General features: G+C 35.9%; 1 pseudogene; it reads right to left on the bottom strand.

Annotated features, from left to right (window-relative positions):
* Nucleotides 1-3,305: 3,305 nt before the first annotated feature.
* Nucleotides 3,306-22,327, bottom strand: LOC102538041 (phosphomannomutase 2-like; annotated as a pseudogene).
* Between the last annotated feature and the right edge of the window lie 955 nt (nucleotides 22,328-23,282).

Genomic DNA, 23,282 nt, shown 5'->3' with positions numbered 1-23,282 from the left:
CTAATTCCATAATAATTTATTCCAAGGCCTTGGCAGCTAATGCTTCACTCACTATTAATAGAAAACTGTGCAAGTCGTGTAGGTGGTACTTTCAGTTTAGCGATGCTGTCGTTAATTTCTTTAATTTATAAAGTATTTATAAATCTCATCTTTGCAAAGCTGCTGAAAGTGTGCAGGCAGAAACCAGTTCTCTCTTTGTCTCACAGCCTTCCGGATCGCGTCCAGCCTGCAGCCTGCCCAATCACCCGTATTCCTCTTACTAAATCTGTTGTGTGACCCCATCTGCTACTTTGTGTCTTGTGAAATAGAGGATTATTTGTGTGGCTCACGACCTAAGAATTATTTTGTTATTCCAATTACTCTACAGCAGGTTTTGTTAGAAAGGGCCTGAGGGCTTGGTGCAATTCAGATTCCTGGGCTCTCTATCAGCCCAGTTAAAATGTCCATGTCAAGTTTTACCTTTGTGAATTCTCCTCAGTTATATCTGGCAATACTCTGTGCCCTGGAAGCCTTCTTTATCTGATACTAGTAAAACTGACTCAGCTTTATCATGCTCAGTGTTTGTGTGGTATGTCTTTTCTCATCTTTTTAACATTCCTGTGTTATAATAAAACTTCATTTATGTCTTCTGAACTTCGAATTTCATATAATTTTTCCTTTGTCACATAGTATTTACTTCTTTTGATTTTTTTCATTTGCAATGTAAATACCATTCCTAGGTTGTCGTCCACACAAAAACAAGCCATGGGCCAAATTTAGCCCACAGGGCATCCTTTGCCAACCTGTGTTCTACAGAATAAAATAAACTTAATCCTATTTAAAATGTTGGGTGCAATATTTACAGTTCATTTTCATATGCTCAGCTGGTATTTATTGATTACCCAAATTGGGGAAAATGCTGCAAAATAGCAAAGGTAAATAAATAATTCAGGCAGAACTTTATAATTCCAGCAAGGGAAATAATACATACAAATGTGTAGAAAATCCAATATTAAATGTGGCAGGTGACAAAAGGGCATTATGGGGAATAGTGGGCAGTGGTTTGAGGTTTTGCTGAGAAAGAATTTACATGCAATAAAATGCACAGATTTCGGTGTTTAACTTAAGGAGTTTGACAAATGTGTACGCCTGTGAAACCACCAGCCTGAACAAGAAAAAAAGTGTCCTCATCACCCTGAGAACGTATCTTTACTCCCTTTACAATCAAAACTCCACCAAAGTCAACCATTAGTGAAATTTCCCTCAGTTTAGATTAGTACTTTATGTTCTAGAAATGCATATAAATAAAAACCCTACAGTATGTGCAACAGTAATGATGGATTTCTGCAGTTCTTTCTTTAGTTTTGACAGTTATTTATGTTTTGTTGAGCTCTGTTACTAGGGACATACAATTCAATATTTTTAGATCCTCTTGTTAAATTGAATCTCCTACCTTTATGCATATTCATTATAATTGGAAATACCACGTGTCGTGAAGTCTACTTTAAGTACAGTCGTATCATTTCTCTTTTGCTGTATTTACATAGCATCTCTTCTGATGTTTTTACTTTCAACTTTCTTATATTTAAAATTCTTGCCTTGTAAACTGCACATAGATCGAGTTTTGCTTATTTATCCAATTTGACAATCTCTGACTCAGTAGGAGCATTAAGTCCAGTTATGTGTCACATAATTATTGATATTTGGCATTTAATTATACTTTCTTGTTATTTGTCTTCTATTTTTCATCATCTGTTCTTGGTCCCATTGTTCATCCTTCACTGCCTTCTTCTATTTTATTTTGTTTTTTAGGAAACAACACAATCACTTTAATTTGTTACTTTTCATTTTGAAGTGTCATTGCAGTATCATTTATAAAATTACACAAAGATACAATGGGATGGTCTTGCCTGAGAATCACTGCAAAACAATCATCCCATGTGTGGTCAACGGAGTGGTTGAGCGGGGGGATTTCATAGGCTGGCGTTTCTTCCTTCTTCCCCCTACCCAATCCTGAGCTAAGAGAAGACTGAGTGACCAGAGTGTTTGGAGGGAACCAGTCTTTTCTGTGATGAAAGAAACTGGCTGGGGTCTGGGAGGCAGGGGGTGCAGAGCACAGGGCTCCCCAGGTCCAGGATTCAGGTAGGTTACCCTGAGCAGAGGCCACACTGTGGACTGAAGCTGGACCCCAGCACCTATCTTCGAAGGGTTTATGGATCCAACATTTCCAAATACTGAAAAATGACAAGTGCACCATTACCCTGGAAGCTCTCTTCAACTGTGCTCTAGACCTGGGCCTTCAGCTTCCTTACAGTTCTACAGAGAATTTGCAGATTGTGTAAGGGAGCAGTGAGGGTCCCAACCAGAGCTGCTCGCACCCTGGCGTCAAAGGCTAGGGGAGGGCTTGGGTGGACCTCTTTTACTAAAAGGTTTACAGAGAGATAAAGTGCAGCTCCTATTCCTATTAATTATCCAGGCTCTTGCTTGAGAAAGTAGAGGTCAAAAATGCCTTTGGGAAGCCAGCCAGGTCCAATAAGAAGATTCTTTTGGTGAAACTGAACATTATAAATTAGTTTCTCCAGACTTGGGATCAGAAGATGCATCCAAAGGAAGTTCTGCTGGAACCAATTTTCCACCAGGGGTTTGGTTCCTATTTCCTCCCATCTCCATGTTCACAGAGAACCAACCAGGCTATTCAAGGTAGAGTGAATACAGAGCTGACTTGCCTTCTAGGACAGCTAAGTGAAAATGGCTTGGGGTCAGTTTTCACTTTGCCAGTCATCTGTCAGCAGGCATGCTGAGGTATGCATCTCACAAACAGGAGACAAGATTGGAAAACAAAGAGTGCACCCAGTCGTTTAGCTTAATACTGCCCTCAAGATCACAGTCCCTTTGGCTGAAAAGTCCCATCAAGCTGACACTCAGGGTGCAGCTTCATTTCAGGAAGGAATTTTTAAACTTGTGCCCCAGAGTTGAATTGCTGTAAAAGTCCTGTCATTTTTTCTCATCACAAATCCCCATTTTGTTATTGATGCAGGGGATTTAAACATAAGTATCTGTTACATTTATCACAAGAGGCACAAAGAGGGAGGATCTAGGCACACTTGTTCTGTATCTTTCTAGAATAAGAGGAAGTTTTCCAAAAAATGCATACTCTGATTGCACATATGGAGTTAGGGGATAAAATCTTATTGGTGGAGCTATTCCTTTGAGCCATTCTCGACAAGTCCTGCCTTCTCTCTTCTGGATTCTTCTGGCATTGGAGGTGGAGGGCATCACATGTTTGTGGGTAGACAGTGATTTCCTGCTGAGTGAGGGTATCACTGTCAGGACCATACATTATGATTGAACCCTGTGGAGAATCTGACCTGGCCTGGGGTGGGTGGGCACGTGAAGGAGCAACCTTGGACTTGGCCATTGAAGGACCCTGTCAGGCTCATTAGCTGGGACTCCCTCTCCTTTCCACCAGGGAAAGGACTATTAGGACAAGAGCTCATCACAGATCTTGCTGTGTTCTCAGGGACAGACTCGGCATGACCTGCAAGTCTCAGGTCTGTGAGGATATCATGGTCATTCTCACCAGCCATTGTTTTGTCTCTAAAGTGAGAAATGGTCTTAGAACCATAATTTTCCACATGTCCCAAGCAATATCTCTTGTCTTATCCATCAGGAAAGACATTAGAGCTGATCTTGCCTTCTACTGAAAATGTGAGGCCTTTATTTGCGGACTCTTCCCATAGATCTACACATTTCTGTCTTTTCTTATGGTCTTCATAGAACCCCATGTGTTCTTGGGCTGCTGCTTCTTCTAATAGCAGACATATTTAACCTAACATTTAGAATTTCAATGAAAGAACCCATCCATCTTCTTTAGGGGTCTGATTTCTGCAGTGCAGCCCAGACAGTAGTTGATTGAATCTTGGATTAGGGCCTCACCAAGATGACCTTGAATATTCTGTTTCCATGAGAGTTTCTCATCTTTGTATGTTACCAAGCCATCTCCTGGAAACACATAATCATATTTTTTAACCACATCATTTCCCAATGTCTCCTTCACTTTCTCAAAGTTCAACCCACCTACCACACAGATTTTGATCTTCTGCTTCAATTTTTGTAGAATGCCATTTATTTCTCTAGTGATTTTCTGCCACGGGGCCAGCAGGGTCCAGTCCACAACAAAGAGGCAGAACACTGGGTCAAGGGCCCTCAAGTCCTCAGTTTCTGCCCCCTACTCCTACCTTCTGTTAAAATAATTAAAATATTGGGCTGTTTTTAGTATTCCATTTTATCTCCTATGTAGCATTTTATTATTCACTCTTTCAGTTGGTTTTATAGTAGTTATTTTAGGGATTATAATATGCTTCCTTGACTCTTCATCTACCTTGGATTGATACTGTACCACTTCACATAAGGCAAGCATTATCTCCAGTCGCATTTTCTTCAGATGGATTCACTTCCTGTAGTGATGCTGGCAATGCTGCTCTGTTGGTGACTGATTCTCTTGAGTTTTGTTTATCTGAAAGTGTTTCTATTTTGCCTTCATTTTGGAAGAACACCTTCACTGTATATAAAATTCTAGGCAAATGTGCTTTGTTTTTTTGAGCACCTTTAAGATGTCATTTCATTGCCTTCTGCTCTCCATTACTTCTGCTGAAAATTAGCTGTCCTGTTTATTGTTTCTTCCTCTCTTTCTCCCTTTTTTCTATTAATTTTTTTTACTGGTTGCTTTCAAGATGTTCTCTTTATTTTTAGTAGTTCAACTATGCTGCAACCTCGTAAGGTTTTTATTGTAATTCTCCAGCTTGGGATTTCCTTTCTTCTTGGCTCTGTGGATTGATGTTTTAAAAAGCTTTTCAAATTTTAACCAGGGTTAATATTTTTCTTTCCCATTTTCTCTCCTTCTCCTGGGACACCAAATACATGTATTTTAGACTGACTGTTATCGTCTCTCGCCTAGGGCATTGTGGCTCTGCTTAATTTGCAATCTTTTTTTTTCTTTTCTTTTCTTTTTTTCTATGTGTGCTTCAGATGAGATTAGTTTCTATTTACTGATCTTCAAGTACAACGATTCTTTTCTCTGTAGTGTCCAACCTGCTATTATTCCCATTCAATAATTTTATTTCAAATATTGTATCTTTTTAATTCTAAGATTTTTGGGGGTTACTTTTTAAGGCTACTTCATATTTGTCCTGCAATTCCTTCTCTCTCCACCATTCTATTCATCTTTTGTAAATTATTTAACATATATATATAATAGTTATTTTGAAACCCTTGTCTGCTACTTCCAACAAATGTGCCATCTGAGTATCTGTTTCTGTTCACTTGCATTCTCCTTGACTGTGGATTCCATTCTCCTGCTTCTTCACATGGCTAAGGAGTTTCAGTTATATACAAAGCATTACAGACGATATACTGCAGGAAACCTTGATTTTGTTATCTTCATCAGAAGAGTGTTAAAGTTTTCTATCTGGTGGTTAAATTATTGGTGGATCTTTTTTATCTTGTGATGGCTTTTGTCTTAGGCTTTGCTAGGATAAATCTATATTTATTCAATTAGTCCTCCAATGGAGCTCTGCATTTTGAGAAAGACCTTTACTGTAAATCACTAGCCCACCTGTGTTTCACTGGTATTCCTGAAGTGTTTCCCAAATGCTGTCTATATGAGCTATTCAAGTATCTATAAAATTTTGACATATTTTCATCTTTTTTTAGCATTTCTTTTTTTTACAAACTTTCTAGTGTAACAAGAATGTCCAGCCTCATCTCTTACTTTCCCTATCCCATGTCTAAAATTAGTCAATGGGAAATTGGAAATCAGCCATAAGGGGTTTTGGTTCATTTCAGCAATGAATAGGATTTTAAAGCAAAGATCTGGGTACTGAGTATCTTTGTGTTCATGATATATCATTATTTCTGAACCCTTTCAGTGTAAGAAGTAGAAAAAGATATCATTTTAAAATGACTTCAAGGGTATTTCCACTTCTGCCCTTAAAGCACTGCTCTGAGAATGGCCCTGCTGCAATAAACAACTAGAAAAACATATATACCTCAACACACACACACACACACATACACACACATTAGACATTAGAAAACAGCCAGAAGAGGACTATGATCCTTGAGAGGAAGGAAACAAATAAGCCAGACTTCTGCTTGACATAGGTTACTTTCTGAAGTCGGTTTATGTGGTGCAGAGAAAGAGAAACCAAACAACGTCAAGTAATCTCAATGAGCTGAAGAACCAGAAGTCAGGGTGCAAAGAGGCAGAGCAGGATCAACTGTGCTGGGAAGAAAACCGTAGAGGAGACCAGCACAGAGAGAATCTCAGAGGACTACAGAGAGGTCTTCTTGAATATTTACCTTATTACTAGTCTGCACCTGAGCAGGGTGACATTCCATAAGGTGGTTGGGGTAACACCACTCTAAACCAATCTTAGAGCTCAAACAATGCCAAAAGCAGAGAAACATTTAAATATATGTGGCATTAGGGATAGTCCCAAGGATAGGTATCACTTTAGAAGTTGGGCCGAATCAGCTGCACACCAAAGATTTCTCTGAGTTCACCCTCACAACGCTTAATAGCCATCCCCAAAGTCTCAAATCTGCAAGTAACTTACCTACATGCTAGAGAAAAATCCAAATCTATATAAAACAAAATCTATCATCCAACAATGTTAAATTCATACTTCCCAGATCCAATACAAAATTACTAGGTATGCAATGAAGCAGGAAAAAATATGGCCTATAACCAGCAGAAAAATGAATCAAAAGAAAGATGCAGAAATAACAGAGATGAGCATATTAGCAGACAAATGTATTATAATAGCTAATGTATATGTCCCAAATGCTCAGAATATAAACAAAACAATGAAGATGATGAGAAGAGAACAAGAAGATAACAAAAAAAGACCAAAGCTTTTTAAAAAAAAGATCATAAAACTTTTAGAGCTGCAAAACAATATTCAAAATAAATAATACACTGGCTGGTATTAATAGTAGATTAGATGCCACAGAAGAAAAGATTGGTGTGTTTGAAGACATAGGCATATTTTGAAAGTCATTGAAAAAAAAAACTTAAACTTTTAAAATTCAGTATCAATAAAGATTTAGTGAAAACCTTTAAGTTTAGATTAATTATGTTGAATTATTACTGGGTCAGATTGCTGGCCAGGAAAACAACACACAGGTCTACAGTGTAAAAAGAAGTTACCAGATCCAAGGATAAGAAATGAAGTGCTAAAATAAAAGGATGATAACATAATAAGGAGTTATTAACCAATAACTGTACTGCCTAAGGCAATATATGTTTTGGTCATTCCACTATTTATATTAATAAGCTTTTTAATTCCTTTATCTTTTCTTTGTGAGTTTAGACTTGTGAGTATCTAGACCTTAGAAAACTGTGTACATCTATGACTTAATGACATACTATTTTTAGCATCTCCTGGAGCAGCTGCAAAATTAATAATGCCACATATATGATAAAAAGAGTCTTGTCACTTTGAATTTGCTGCTTGAGCAAGTTTGCTTTAAAAAAGTATATAAGTTACATAGTGGCATTTAATGAGTTGAGACACCTGTAATGATATTAACCCTCTGGAATCATTTATGCAGAAGGAAGAGTTTTCTAAATACATTCTAAATCTTCCTTAGAATACAATAACTTTTTCAAAAATCTAAATACATAGACTGTTGACTATCTATCCACCTCCCTATCCACTGATCCATTTACCTTTTTGAGACAGCTACACAGATTATAAAACCTAATTACTGTGCAATTATGGAAACTATTGGACTTGAAAACAGCTATTTTGGTTGCTCTTCCAGGGCTTCTTCTACTATAACACAAAATCTCTATGGAAACAGATGTAAATCTGTATACTGTCCATACATTGACTATGTTTTGGCTAAAAGTAAAAATGGTGTTGTAATTATAATTCATCAAATCAAACATACAATTACATTTAATTACATTTATGATTCTTCCATGTGGTTGAATCTCTTCACACGGAAGTGTTGTCTCAGGAATTAAAACCGTAATAGTAATGAACATCCTTTTAGACAGTATATTAGATTTCTATTTTTATATAACAAGTCACAAATATAACAGCTTATGTTATATAATGATTAAATACAACCATTCATTTATCACCTCACAGTTTTGGTAAGTCAAAAACCTGGCATGGCCTAGATGGAATTTCTGTTCAGTGTATCACAAGGCCAAGATCAAAGTGTCAGCAGGGCTGCAATTCAATCTAGGGTTTGGGGTTGCTTTTCAAGATTATCAGTTATTGGCAGAATTTATTTCCTTCTTATGTTTACCATGTGGTTCCCTCCATCTGCAAGCCAGCAACAGCAGGTGGAGTCTTTCTCATGATTCAAATCTCGGATTTACCATTTTTACCCTTTATTCACATCTCTCTGACTTCCTTTTCTGCATTTAAGGGCTCATGTGATTGCATTGTGCTACCTGAATAATCCTAGTCTTTCTATCTTAAAGTCAACTGATTAGTAACCTTAATTATGTCTTCAGTGTCTGTTTTGCCATGTAATGCACCATTCTCACTGATGTGATAGCAGGTGCAAAGGTCATGAAGACAACATTCTGCCTACTATATGTAGAGATATTCCCTGATAAGAAAAGGATGTCAAATGAATTTTTGTCTGGGAATAAAGCTCTATTTATTCAAACTTAAGCTTAAAATATCAAAAAGTAAACTGAGATTAAATTCATTCAAAAAGTAGTTAGATGGTGACTAACAACACAGTCAAAAATACATATTTAGCACTTGGCTATAGAACAATACTACTAGAATCAAGACAAAACTCGATCTTAATATCTTTTTGTTCCTGGTATGTAGTATAGTCTCTGAGAAATAAATATGCTGGACATATATCTCGTAAATACTCATAGGATAAAACATTATCATCTCTTGACTCCAAGCAACTCACAATATACAGAGTATAATTGACATGCAAATTCCTGCAGAAGAGAAAAAGGTCGTATTGCTGTAGCAAGAGACCATGGTGTATAAAGGATAAAAGGACAAAAGATAAGCCTGGAAAAGTAAGAAAGAATCAGATCTTTGAAAGAAAGGTTTGAAAAACTAACTACAAAAATGACCTTGATAAAACAATCCAAAGGCTTTTTATAGTCTTCTGCTCTTTAGTATAGTTGAAAACAAATGTTGCCTTTTCTAAGCCATATTGGGTAGGGGAATTGGAGGAATAAGAGGATATCATTAATATGTGTGCCTTGCTGAACACATCACAGGTTTTGATAAATAAATGAAGTAATGCGCTTTAGGTAAGTAGTTTCTATTTGTCTATGAAATATTACATTACAAATTATCACCTGTTCTATGTGTAACTTAAAACTCAAGGTTCATTATCAGATACCTTATCATGAGCAAGTATACATTTTCTCTGTCACCCATAATTAGACACCAAGAGGAATCTTTAAGATTGCAAAATTGGTGAAATTATTATAATTGAATGTATTTCATAATTGAACACATCCAATCAGTTCTTTCCACTGCTCACAACTCTCTAATACCCTCCTATTGTAGTTAATGACAACTTTCTAAACAAGACCAGATTTTGCATTTTCTACTCTCTGCCTATTCCTCTATCAGTAATCCATCCTTACTGTCTTTGCTACAGTTAACACTCGTTTTTAATGTACACTCTAATACATGCTTCCTTTCACCTTGGAGCTTTTAAGCATTCTATTCTTCTACACAAACTTCGCTCAATTAACTCATAATTGTGCCAATTGCAAATCAATGTTTTCCTTTTTTCTCATTTTATTTAAAATTATAGTTAGACACAGATGTGTGTGTGTTTTATTTTAAAAGATTTAAATTTTCTTTTCTTTTTTTACATTGTGAAACATTTTAAATAGCATGGGCATATTCTTATCTTAAAATTTTGATAAAATTCACATTCTTTGGTACCAGGGATTTGCAGAGAGAGTAGCAGCAGTATTCTTGTATTACTCATTGAATGGTGACTTCTCTTGTTTTTTGTGGTCCTGCCTTCTGGAAATCTTAATAGATTGATATTAGATATTGGACATCCTGGGTCAATGCTTTAACTTTTCTAGTGTCTTACTTTCCAGCTCTTCTTCTTACTGTTCTACTTTTCAGACACTTCATGCAAATTATTTTCCCAGTCTATTGAATTGTATATTTCTGCCATAATATTTTAACTCTTAAGATCTTTCTTGTTCTCTAAATGTTTGTTTATTTAGTGGTTTATTTTTTGTGATTTATTGTAATTATCTTAATCCTTGTTTCGGTATGCATGTAAGAGGCTTTAATCCTCTTTGCTCTATGGGAAACTACAAATGCATGGTTTTAGGTAGGAAACTAGTATAAGTATAAATGCCAGTGTATTCAAACTCACAGGTTTTTTAAAGTAGTGTATTGAAATGAGAACCAAAATAAGTTATTGAAGCAATACTAAATAAATTTTATTTTCATTTTGAGTGTGTCATGTCTTTGTAAGCATTTGTTTCTTGTACTTGGTTTTCTAATATATTTTCCCCCATAATTTATGTTAAGCCAACCAATTTTCTGTTCATATACTTGTCATTGCTTAATGCTTTTCTGATAAGTGTGTTATGACAACCACCTTCTAGACTCTAGGAATTTGATCCATCACAAGTGCACTTCTAAAAGTGTCGTTTGCAACTTCCCTAATTCCTGCTCCACTTACTACCAAGTCTATGGATGCATATGCCATGTGTTTCCAACAGAGCATTTTATTTCCCTGAAAAACATCTGATGCTATCTAAATGCTACTTGAAGACCTTTCTTAAAAAGAAATAAACTTACTCTTGTCTCAGTTACACCTAACCTCTACTACAAATAGCTCAAATTCTTCTTGAAATAAAGACAAATGTAGTAAAAAATTAAATCAAACTTTGAAACCAGATAGACACCCGGATTTGAATGCTGTCTACTACTCAGTAGCCATGTGACAGCAGACAAATGCCTTATATCTCCAGCCATTTGTTTCCTCTGCTTAATGCCTCACTTACCAGAATCTTATGATGATTATATGCAATAACACAAATAGCAGATCATTTAAAAATACCCACAAGTGAAAAAAAATACCCACAAGTGAAAAACACCTTCCATGACTCCACAGCCATGCTTAAGGGAGCAGCCTGCTTAAAATCTACCCACTAGAAACCATAGCAAGAACTCAAGGATACAACAACCAGAGCATATATTCAACAAGAAATGCTCACTTATTTTTGACTTAGAAAAGTTTAGTAATTAACCTCACTTTTAGTAAGGGCCTATTAATAAAAGGCATTGTATTTTACTTCAGCGGTGTGTCCAGAAGACCAAAGAATTCTAGAAATCTAGAAGTATTCTTCCTTGTGCTTATGGTTACATTTCTAGATATATTTTTCTAGCAACCCATTTTCCTTAAACTAAAATCAGTGTGCTCAAAGAAAAAAAAGAATAGTACATAGTTTAATAGCGGTATTTATTCTTTTTAGTTTTATTTACAGAGAGCCGTGTTCATCTGAGGAGAGGCTACTTAATGTCAGCTTAATTGTGATCTTGCTTTAAAAAGAAGTTTTTAGTCCTGAAAATGTCAAGTGGCACCTAACTTACAATAATCATAATAATCATAAGAAGAAACCTGCAGTTATGAGACCATCATGGGTACATCAGCAATACACTGAATAAATGCTTATCACAGGCAGACAATCACTGTGTTATTTATAGCCACTAGAATTCTAGTCCAATTGAGAAATTGCTATTAAGTTGTTAACAAGTACAGTATGACTATTTTCTTATCCTTCAGAGAAAGATTTACAAAAGAAATATGTCATAAAATTTTGTATTATTTTATTCTGTGAAGTGCTGGGGTAAACATTTTTTGAACTTAGGGTATGTTGAAGTATAAGGAAATCCTTGTATTGCATATAATAAAAATAACATTTATAGGGAATTCACCATATTCTAGGTGTTTCCTACACTTTTTGCATGTTAATTAATTTAAAACTCACAGCCAGCCTGTGAGAGAGCAATTGTTGTTATCCTCATCTTACAGGTAGAAAATGTAAGTGCCAAGAATCTACATCATGTGTCTGAAGTCACACAGCTGGAAAAGTTAGAGCCAGTGTCAAATGACAGGTGCAATTCATTTATATCCACGGGCAGCACTTAAACCTTGACATTACACTAACATCCTCCACTCTGCACATTTAAATTTAGCATTCCACTTCCAGGCCCAAATTTCTTAATTTTTAGTTGTCTCAATAATGTATCTTCCTTTTACATTTCCAAATTTATGCTTTTAGACCAGAAAGTAGAAAAAGATTTATACCTGTCTGTTTCTTGCTCTGTAACTGCAGGATTCCCAAGTACCATTGTATGTGAAATGCTCCCCACCATCTTTCAACTCATCTCCTGTAAAATTCCACTTGGTACTGAAAAAAATGGGTATCCTCTAATCTAAGTCATTATCAATCTTCTGTTGTCTCTTACTTGAGTGCTACCACCCTCTCACCACAAGAACCAGAAATGCTTCAAAATCAGAGAAAATCAAAAAGTAGCTCCTCATCCTCTCCCAACAAACCTGAAGAATCAGGTCAAAGAGAACTTTACGTGGTACTTAAGTCTGAAGAGTATCAGCACACATTCACTTCCTCATGATGGGATATTAAAAATCACTGTTCACACTCCATATCCTCTCATCTTCCATTTTCACTAGCAGTCCTTGTGATCGCTGCTCTTACAGGCCTCGAGGATCCACCCCCCTTTCTTGATCTCCACATTCTCCTTACCAGACCAGAACAAGCCTCTGTAATCTCCTATGTGGGCTATTTCAATGCAATCATGTGAACGTGTCCCTCTGCATTCACTCTTGCCCATCTCTGCCAAGACAGTCAGTTCACAAAGCAAGGCTGATCAACTCAAGGTCCTTACTCAAAATGCTTCAAATTTTCAACCAAAAAGTTTAATAAAACCCAGTATGATCTTATATTACTAGTTTCTGTCCTACCACATGGGTCTTTCAATCGCTTACCTGAACCTCAGTCTTCAGCACTGGGCCATCTACTTGTTCCTTTCTGTATTAAATGCACTTTCCCCTTTTCTGTGTGTTTATTTCCTATTATTTCTTGATATCACAATTTAATTTCCTCTTCCCTGGTCCCCAGTGACAGGTCTTTCCCCTACTATCATGACACCGTGTGATTCATCTTAACAGATCTTACTTCTGTGACTGTTATGTTATATGTTTGTGATCATTTTATTGATATCTGCTAAACAGCTGTAAGTGCCACAAGAACAGAGATAGTGTCATTTATTGAGTTTTGAAAATAGAAAGTCCCTTAAAAATATTAGCTAATTAATGGATTGATTGACATCAGTGGTAGAGGGGTTCTTTATTCTAACTATTTCAAATTTCTGAACTTCAGCATGGTAAGATAATAAATTTGTGTTGCTTTAAGCTACCAAGTTTGTGGTAATTTGTTAAAGCAGCAATAGACAGCTAATACACTGGTGCAGCATTTATAACTAGAACTTATTTGTGGCACAGAGTTATGATTTTCTGTTTGCTATGTCTCCTATCAGATCTTCCCTCCCTGAAGAAAGAAACTCTTCTTGACTCAACAGCCTGAGTAACCTGCACAATGCTTGGCATATAAATTGATGGAGTAAAAGAATAAATTCTCTTCCAACAACTTATGAATAGGGAATAATCTTTTGTACATAGTGACACAATTTTTTATTACTCTTTCATTTGGTGTAATTTTTCTGAGCACTATAGACATTGCTGGTGTTTCTCTTTGAAAAAAACAATAAAACTTGCTTCTCTTGGTATTACTTTTTCTCCCTTATGGTAATAGACGTTTAGTCCAAACTTAGATTTAAACATTGCTTAATGTTCTAATGACAAGATAAATTAATTATTAAGAAGAACAGAAAAACATTATTTTCTCATTTTTTTCCTACAACAATGGCTTTTTAGGCCATAGTTTTGCTACTTTTTCTGGTTTTTAAAAACCCTCTTTTCTAAAAAATTCAAAATTTGCAGTGACTTTATTTAAAAAATATGACAGGTGAGGAATAATTAACAGAATGCATTCATACTTTAAGCAATGTGCTCTAAGTTAAAATAGAGCTTCTGATGTAGAATTAAGTGTATTTCTTTACTGTAGGCCTGTGCACTGTAACTACATGATTTGTAACATCCACATTCATAAGCAACTTGGGTATATCTGAAGTGGAGAAAGAATCTAATTTAAAACAACACGAGTTAAAACATTCTTTATAGTAAATACTTCTAAAAATGTTCACCATATCTTTTAGCAATGTCCGTCTGTACCTAAATTGATAGCAATATATTCAGAGACTCACCTTAATCTTTTCCAAAACATTCAAATAATGTGTTATATAAATGCCTTTTATTTTATTCTGCTTCATCTGTTTATGTAATATTTTACTAATTATAAAATTATAATAAAAATTCAACTGACAGAGCAATTTTAAGAATAAGTGCAGCGTGCGATAAGCATCCAACCCAACTAAAAGAAGAGAGGTGCGTGGGCTCCACCAGAAGGCAGTCTCCTCCCCAAGCCTGCTTTGGGTTCTGTCATGATGACTCACAGAGGAGCAGTTCATCCAACTTATTAAATGGTGGTTGCTTATTAGAGCTAGTACTCTGTATGATTTTCTTAATTCCGCTCTTTTTTCTATCTGGAAATTTCTTATTCCTCTTCTAAAATTCAATTCACATTTGATCTCATCCAGGAGGGCCTCTCAGACATTACCGGTCCGAGTTAACAGAGACCACGTCCCTCTGTTCTCTCCCAGTGCCTGTAGTACTAAAACTTGGTCATAGTCAGCCTAGTATTTGCCTCCTTTGACAAAGTTTCTGTGATCTCCAAAGGACAGGGATTGTATTCTGTTCCTCTTGCATCCCACTGCACAGGCCTGCTTTTAAGCTAATAGATGCTTCGTGATTTTTTTGTAGTGAGTTAATGACATTTTAGTTATAAATGTATGCTGGAAAAAGACTAGGTTCATACCTCAAGGGGGGATATCCTGTTAAAATGAAGTAAATACTAAAGAAAAACATTGTAAAAAAAAAATATTTGAGTAAAAGTTTCATGCTACGAATACATTTAAAGAAAAAAACAGGTTTGAATCAAAGAAGGATTAAATTCCAAGCTTTCATTTATACACACATTGTGGTATATTAAGCAGAATCAGTACTAGGAAAGTCATCACAAAAAGTCATCCGGAGACAAGGAAAATCGGAGTAAAACCGAAAGAGGCAATGGGGGCTGGGAAGCCGGACTGGTCCTGCATTTTGCAAGCATTTATTGAGAGTTGATTCTTACAGTCTATGAACCTGTGAATTATTTAAAAGTAAGGAGGCCTTGATTGCAATCAATATAATTTTTAAGAAATTAAAGTTTAAGTTAAAGAAATGGTAATATTGGGGTATGAGATTAAGAGTTACAAATTATTATGGATAAAATAGATACAGGGGATTAAGAGGTTCAAATCACTGTGCATAAAATAAGTAAGCTACAAGGAAAAATTGTACAACACAGGGAACACAGCTAATATTTTATAATCACTATAAATGGAATATCATCTTTAAAAATTGTGAATCACTATGCTGTACCCCTGAAACATATAATACTGTATATCAACAATAATTAATTTAAAAAATCTAAAAATGAAACTAGTAAAAATTTATGAATAAAAATTCTGGTAAAGCAAGTAAATAAATAAATAATTAAAACAGATAAGCAACAAGGATGTATTGTAAAGCACAGGGATATATAGCTATTATTTGGTAGTAAGTTTAAATGGAGTATAAGCTATAAAAATATTGAATCACTATGTTGTACACCTGAAACTCATATAATATTATAAGTCAACTATATGTCAATAAAAAAGAAATGGTGATATTGCTTGGATCTTTAATCATAACGACTGAACAGACATGCAAGAAAAAGTTCAATCAAACATGTAAGAGAAACAAAAATGCGCAAATTAACCTCATCCAACTAAATGTAAACTAATAGATAATATCAGATATGATATTTAAAATATTTAATAGGCAGTATAGCATGAACACTGACACACAGGATAGACACAAACCACTTTGTCCAACTGGAGCAAATCCACCCCCTAGGAGACCTGGATCTGACATGTCCTTAACAGACACCAATTTATTTTCACTGTTTCAGAAATGTCTGGAATAATTTCAGAGTCTATTCTTTCAAGAATTAAATTCTTAACACTCAGTGTCTTCTTTATTTAGCCCATTATTCTATTCTTCTCCTAAGCCAGGTGTTTAGTCACCTACTTAGATTTTGAATTTTCAGCAGTTTTTTAAATAGTTCTGACTTTTCAGAGTTCATTGTAATTTAAATTACAATTTTTCAGCAATGTTTCTTTCCAGCATTATAATGTGCTTAGTGATATTAAGAAATATAACTGCTCTTTGGCTGAAAATGCATGGTCCAATACATGTGAAGACTAGTGCTCTGCCCTGTCAAAAATAATTTTTAAATTAGAGCTACAAATACATTACAGATTTTTCAAAAATATATTTTTACGTATCATGAAATGATGTGTGTGTGCATGTGTGTGTATTTTCTTTTTTATCAACAAAATCATCTGTTGACATCTTTTCAAAATGACAGTATTTTGTGAAAGTTTGTGTGTCTTTAACAAAATAGAAATCATGTTATTTAGAAAATAGTGAATTTATAAGCTGTAGTTTGAAAACAATGAAAGAATGACTTCAGTTGATCAATTTGCCTGCCCGTTTAACAATTTTAAATTTTTTAAATATTGAGTTACTCAATTCAATTAAGATGACTCAATTATTAAAGACAATATATGTATAACTATTTTAAATCCTGTACTTTTCCTTAATAATAAAATAGTAATTAATTAATTGAAAGTTTGATTAAAATATTTAGGGGATTTCTAATTAATTTTTTATTCTGTCTGCACCCTCACTCTCCCATCCAATTCAAAAACAAAATCAACGTATAATGAATAAAATCTAAGACAGGTTAATTTACCTTAAAGAGGTAGCTGACTTTAGTGTAAACTGTTTTAAAATGTAAACCTATTAAATGGACTATGCCAGTTAAAAGTGATATGGTCAAACATTGAATCACAGAAAAAGTAGAATTTCAGAGTAAAATGTAAACAATGTCCCCGCAGAGCTTTAAGAAGAAGGAGAATTAGCTTTTCTCTTTAAGCTGTTTGATCGTGGATAAATTCCACATAACCATAGGGAATTGCAGCAGCCTATCTTCTCCTCTGTCCTTAAATAATTAACAGATCTAAGCAGGACAAAGTCATTACAACTCACCAAGTATTTGTATGCATCTCCACATTTCTTGGCCCTCTTCCAGTTAAGCAACGTGACTAATTCTGGCCAACTGTTTGTGAGCAGAAGTGAGGTGTGCACCTCCAAACTGAAATGAATCTTGGTTAAATTAAGCCACTGAGATTTTAGAGTTTAATGCGTTAAAGATTTGACCAGATTGTCTAAAGTCCGCTTTATGCTACTTCACTTTTATGAAATACCTACATTAGTACCAGTTTTCGCTAACCTAAACAAATCCACCTTTTACAGAAAAGGTGAAAAGTGAAACCAAAAACATTCAGCATTTGTTCTGCAGCAAGCCCTTACAGAGGCAGCGAGCAGACCATGAGCAACAAAAGTGGTACCATCCAGCTCCTTCCCCAAGAATTACACTCAGCATCTCAGCATCAAGCTGCCATAGCCTTGAACTGCATCTGTGCGCATCTATGATTTAGCTCTATTTATTTCGTGCATTATTAGCAAGATGTGTCTTCATTTTATGCCATTTCAGCTTCAAAAGTTTTCATAAGAATGCTCTACTTTCGAATAGCAGGGGAAATCTGTACCACAGTATAAACTGGCTTATCTGTCTAGTGTACTAATTCACTGTATTATAATTTTACATTCACCAGGTAAACAATATAGTCTTGCTCTGCACATAACCATAATTATTGAAAAAGAATGTGTGATCAGGCCAAATGAAAATTCTTGTAAATGTGACAGGTACATGTCCCATTGTCAATTACTGTATTGGTAGTAGGATTTTATGCATCAGTCTTCTTATTTTAATTTTAGTCTGTCCAAAGTTAAGTATTTCTTCTACATAAAAAATAAAGGTTTATAGCCTAAAATACTGAGTTCCTGGCACTGAACTCCATGTACTTCCTCCATGAGTGGTACCCTATCCTTATGTACACAAACACTCCCCTCCGTCCTGGTAAAATCTTTTGATATACTTTCACTCTGCCATTGCTGCATGTCATTTTTATTTAACCACTTCTTGCAATATGTACTTAGAAAAACATTTATTAAAATCATAGAAGGCTGTATAAAGATAAAAATAAGTAACATTTTCCTTCTATCCAAGTAGCACTAAATATAATTCAACACGCTTAGGAATTTAGACTCTTGCCCTCAAAATGCTATAAAAGAATCAATCTCAGGAATGATTCAAGTGTGTAACAGCACAGTTCATCTTTATGCTTAACCTTTTTTCTCAGTACAACTTAAGTACATTTTTACATGTTCTATTTTTAATTCAAATAGAATTTTCAGTAACTCATACCTAAGAATTTTTTTTATAAGCCAACCATCTTTTTTAAGCCTTCTTTATACATTGTATTTGCCAGGCCATTTAGTATTATCTTCACTCATGGCTGCTTCTGGATTCTTACCAGAGTTTCCTTTTCTTCTTTAAAATTTATACCATAAACATCTCAGAATAATCTGAACTTGATACCAAAAAAAAAAAATCTATGTTTACTGATGTACTCGCCACTCAATGGCCCAATGCTATTTTTCCAAGTGGAAATAAGGCCTAAGAGATAGTACCATCTCACAAATAAGATGTCTTGCCTTAAACAGAGTGCCAATAACATGGTGCTGCAATCACAGTATGGAAACACATTTGAACATATTTATGCTTTCCCACTGACGTCAAAGTTAATTCAAAATATTGAAATCTGGTTAGGGACTTTGTCCAGTGATTAAATTTGACATGTGTTTATGGACACACCAAGTCCATGTAAGATACTCAAGTTTAAGTATGATTTTTATTCTATGCAACTTGAATATTATCTTTTAGTATAACCTTAAGCTTTGTATTTTAAATAAGATTAGTTTACTTAATTTACATATTTTGAAATAATCACTCTGATAGGTTGAATTCTTTGGTTTGGTTATATCTTTATATTACATATTTCTTGTTTTACATTTCTGTGAAAATGTATAACATATTGTGTTTTTAATTTTTTAACACATTCTTAAAGGTTTATATATGTGTGTGTATGTGTATATGTGTGTGTGTGTGTGTGTGTGTGTAGATTACCAGAATCAAACTCTTGTTAGCAGCTAGGCCCTAAGTTAAAGCCCTACACAGTTAACTGTTTCTTAGCCTTAGCTTAACAAACCAAACAGATATGAAATTAGATGGCAGGTCTATACATTCACTGTTTAGTAAACTTTTTAAGTAGGTGCTACTCATCTTATTGTGCCCCTTATATCCTAAGACTTCATTCCTACACTCCAAAACAGTGTTTCCCGAAGTTTTCTTACAGAACATTAATTTCTCAACATGTTTCATCAGAAATAGGTTCCAAGGTCAATTAAGTTTGGGAAACAAGGCATGCAAAATATCACTTAAGAGAATTAAAATGTTCATTAACATATAAAAGACTCTGAAGAACACTGAGATAAATAACCTATTTAATCTTTTTTATCAACTAATTTGACCACATAGTTGTTCGTGTGTGTGTGTAAATATATACACACATATACACATGTGTATGCCAAAAATCTATTGATATTCCATGGAACTTGCACCAATTGTGTTCTAAAAGCAGCTATTTGCAAAATGTTTCTCTAGACCAGTGATTCTCATCCTGAGCACTATAGACATTGGGGATGGGCAGTCCAGGTTTGGGGGCAGGGGCTGCTGTTCTGTGCATTGTATGATGCTTTCGATGCCTAGCTGCTTCCTGCATTCTAACCACTAGATGCCAAGAGCAATAAAAAATATCTCCAGACATTGCCAAATGCACTTTTGGGGGCAAAACTCTTCCTGTTTGACAGCGACTGATAAAGACAATGCAATTTTCCCACTCAAGTGTAAACTTACTGAAAGGAGTTTGGAACATTACAATGAATATTTGGGCAGAGGGCTGAGGGAAAGGCAAAAAGATAGAGAATGTGAAATACTCACAGTGTTGCTAGCTGACTTCTGAGGCTGCTGGTGCAGAGGAATGAAGGGTGTGATTCTTTTTCTGCTCCTTGTGTTTGTGCAGTTTTCTGACCTGAAACAATTTCATTTTATTCTCAAAGCATGGAAAATCTTTTTTGATTCCTTAAGTTTTCTATTTTTCCTCACCTTTTTACATTGCAAATATTTAGGTCTCCTTGTACTTTTTCTTAACTCAGTTCTGCAATCTACCTGGATAATTTTAACTACTGTCATGAGTTCATATAGTATCACTAAATATCATCTAAATTAGTGTGTCACCATTCCTGACTTTTATCCAGATATTTCCATTTGAATTGAAAACTTCAAACTCAATATCTGACTCCTTAAGGCCTTTTCTTCATCTTTAATCTGCTGAAGCATCATCATCCTCATGGTCATGAGCAATGAGGAATGAGAAACTGATGCAGGTTCCAATCCACCCTTACCCGTTTGGGTTTGCCCTCACTTCCCCCACTTCACATCCATCTTCCCAACTACCTGTGTTACTGACGTCAGCATCCAGCTCCAGATGCAAAGATGGGAGCTTTCCATAGGATTAATCAGCTCCCACATTGTGTGAATTAAAATCTTTATAAGAAATCCCTTTCTTATATCACCCTCGGCTATCCTGTTTCTTCAATGGGATGAAGAATCTCTTATCTTGGTTCTACCTTCTTTTTCACCATCTTCAACATAGAGGAGATAAATCATCCTGGTTCATCTTTGTTTTTGTCCATGTCTCATCTTTTCATCCTTCCCTTTTTCAGGTCTTTATCAATTTCAATAGTCCTCTATCTGGTCAGCCAGCCACCAATTTCTTCTAAAATTCTTTGTTCACATGACCCCAGAGCTACCTTTCTAAAAAGTATCCATCCATTAATTTTTTTATTCACTCACATGTACAAAATATTTAATGAACATTTGCTGTATATCAGGCACTGTAACAGGCATTAGAGATGAAGTGACAAATAGGACACACCTAACTCCTTCTCTTATACAGTATACTTAGTAATGAGGGAGGCAGGCAAATAGCACATAAGTTTAACAAAGTAAGTACAAATGATAGTAGTGCTTGGAAAGAAATGAACACAATGAGAAGACAGAGTGTAATTAGAGGCGTGAGGAGAGGCACAGTCTGGACAAGGATGTCTGGGAAGACCCCTCAGGGAGGATATTTGAGTTGAAGCCTGAAGAGAGAACAGAAGCTGGAGCTATCAGTCAGGTTTGTTTGCAGGAACTACATCACTGGGAGTGATAAATGAGGGATTTCTTATAGGGATTCGAGCTCACAGGATGTGGGAGCTGACAAAGCCTATGTAAGGTTTCCATCTTTGCGTCTGGTGCTGGAGGCTGAAGCCCACAGGCAGGAAGCTGGGAAGACGGATGCGAAGTGGAGAGAGCGAGGACACACTGGAACCGGTGAGGACGGACCAGACCCTGCGTCATTTCCCCCCACCTCCAAGTTACCAACCTTAACGATTCAAGTTACTTTCAGGAGAAGCTGGAACCCTCTTCGTGGAGCTAAATATGTACCTAGTACAGGAGTAGAGGAAGCCAGAGGAGGACCTGGCAGTGTCTGGAGAAGTCGGAGGCTCTGCTGCTGCTCCTCGCTAACAAGAGGAGCCCGCTGAGAAGAGGAAAACCTGCGTGAACTACAACAGCACCTGCACACAGTTTCTTTGCACCAACTGGGTGTGAACAGAATATATCTGCTGCTCCTCTTTCGCCTTCTAAATCTTTCGTCAAGTATCTTTGTGTTTGCTTCTAATTTGGAACCTATGCAGAGAAGAGAACTCAGGGAAACGTGATTCCCTCTTGGCTAAGTTGATATAATAAAATTCTCCGGCGCTGGGCACGTAAGGAGTAGGGAAAACTGCATGCTAGGCTTCGGGACTAACAGGTGTGAAACCCCTGCAGCAGCAGCGTGTTTGGCATATTCGAGGAACTGAGAACGAAAGTGGCAGACAACAGTAAAGAGGCAGGAGAAGAGCACGGAGTGACATTAAAGAGGTGAACAGGCCGAGGTTCTGCCATGTCACATGGGCTACATAGGTGGCAAATGGTCACCATTTCCTTCAAAGTCTTCTGTTTCCCCCCACAGTAAACCCAAGTTTCTTGACTTTGCATTCCAGCTGCTAAAATGGGGTTACGACATCGAAGTAAAGTGAGAATGCACAGAATGCTCTGAGTGCACAGTGCAGTCACCTGGAGAGATCATAAATTTCCCATTCTTGGGCCTCACTGCTAGAGAGTGTATTTTTAATTGATCTGAGCTGTATTCCTGGTGTTGGCAGAACTAGAATAGCATTGAGGTAGGCTTATATCAGGGTACTCTTGAATGCTTGAGGGTTTTCATTAGCAATTAGGCCCTGGAAGATGAAAAGTTAAGATAACAAAATAATTAATTGGAAATAAAATATTGAGGTTTTTGTTTGTACTGTAACACATTAGAATTTTTCCAGCATCTGCTTGTACTCTTAGTAGGGAAAGGAAGTAGGTGGCTCCTTCCATTTGAGATGACTGTCTATGAGGATAGGCTTGCAAGGTCACTTTCCTTGTCACCCTCCTTTTTATCCTAGGTTTTGAATGATGTCACTCTGCCTCTGCCTTCTACATACACCCTCCACCTCCTTCTACAGAAAATTAAATAAGATGGACTATGGCCTGTGAGGGGATATATGAATTGCATTTTATTCTCTACTGGACTCCTCAGATATGCACAGTATTAAATTTCATTAATATCAATGAGTATTTATATTAAGTATTAAATAGAAAAACTTCTTGGTAACTGATTATACTTTCCTCCTGCTCTCACATTAAGGCATAGCAAAGGGGTGATGATGTGAAAAGAAACAGGATATGGTTAATTTTAAGTTTTCAACAGCAAGTTTTAAGTTTTGGTGGGAATGAGTTGCCTCCATCATTATCTACATGGTTCTGTTTCCCAACCTCAAATGATTCATCATAATGTTACTAAGCCAACATTAGG

This window comes from Vicugna pacos, chromosome 1 (assembly GCF_048564905.1).
Source record: "Vicugna pacos chromosome 1, VicPac4, whole genome shotgun sequence".
Lineage (NCBI taxonomy): Eukaryota > Metazoa > Chordata > Mammalia > Artiodactyla > Camelidae > Vicugna > Vicugna pacos.
Note: the sequence above shows the minus strand (reverse complement) of the source record. Positions and strands in the feature narration are given on the sequence as shown.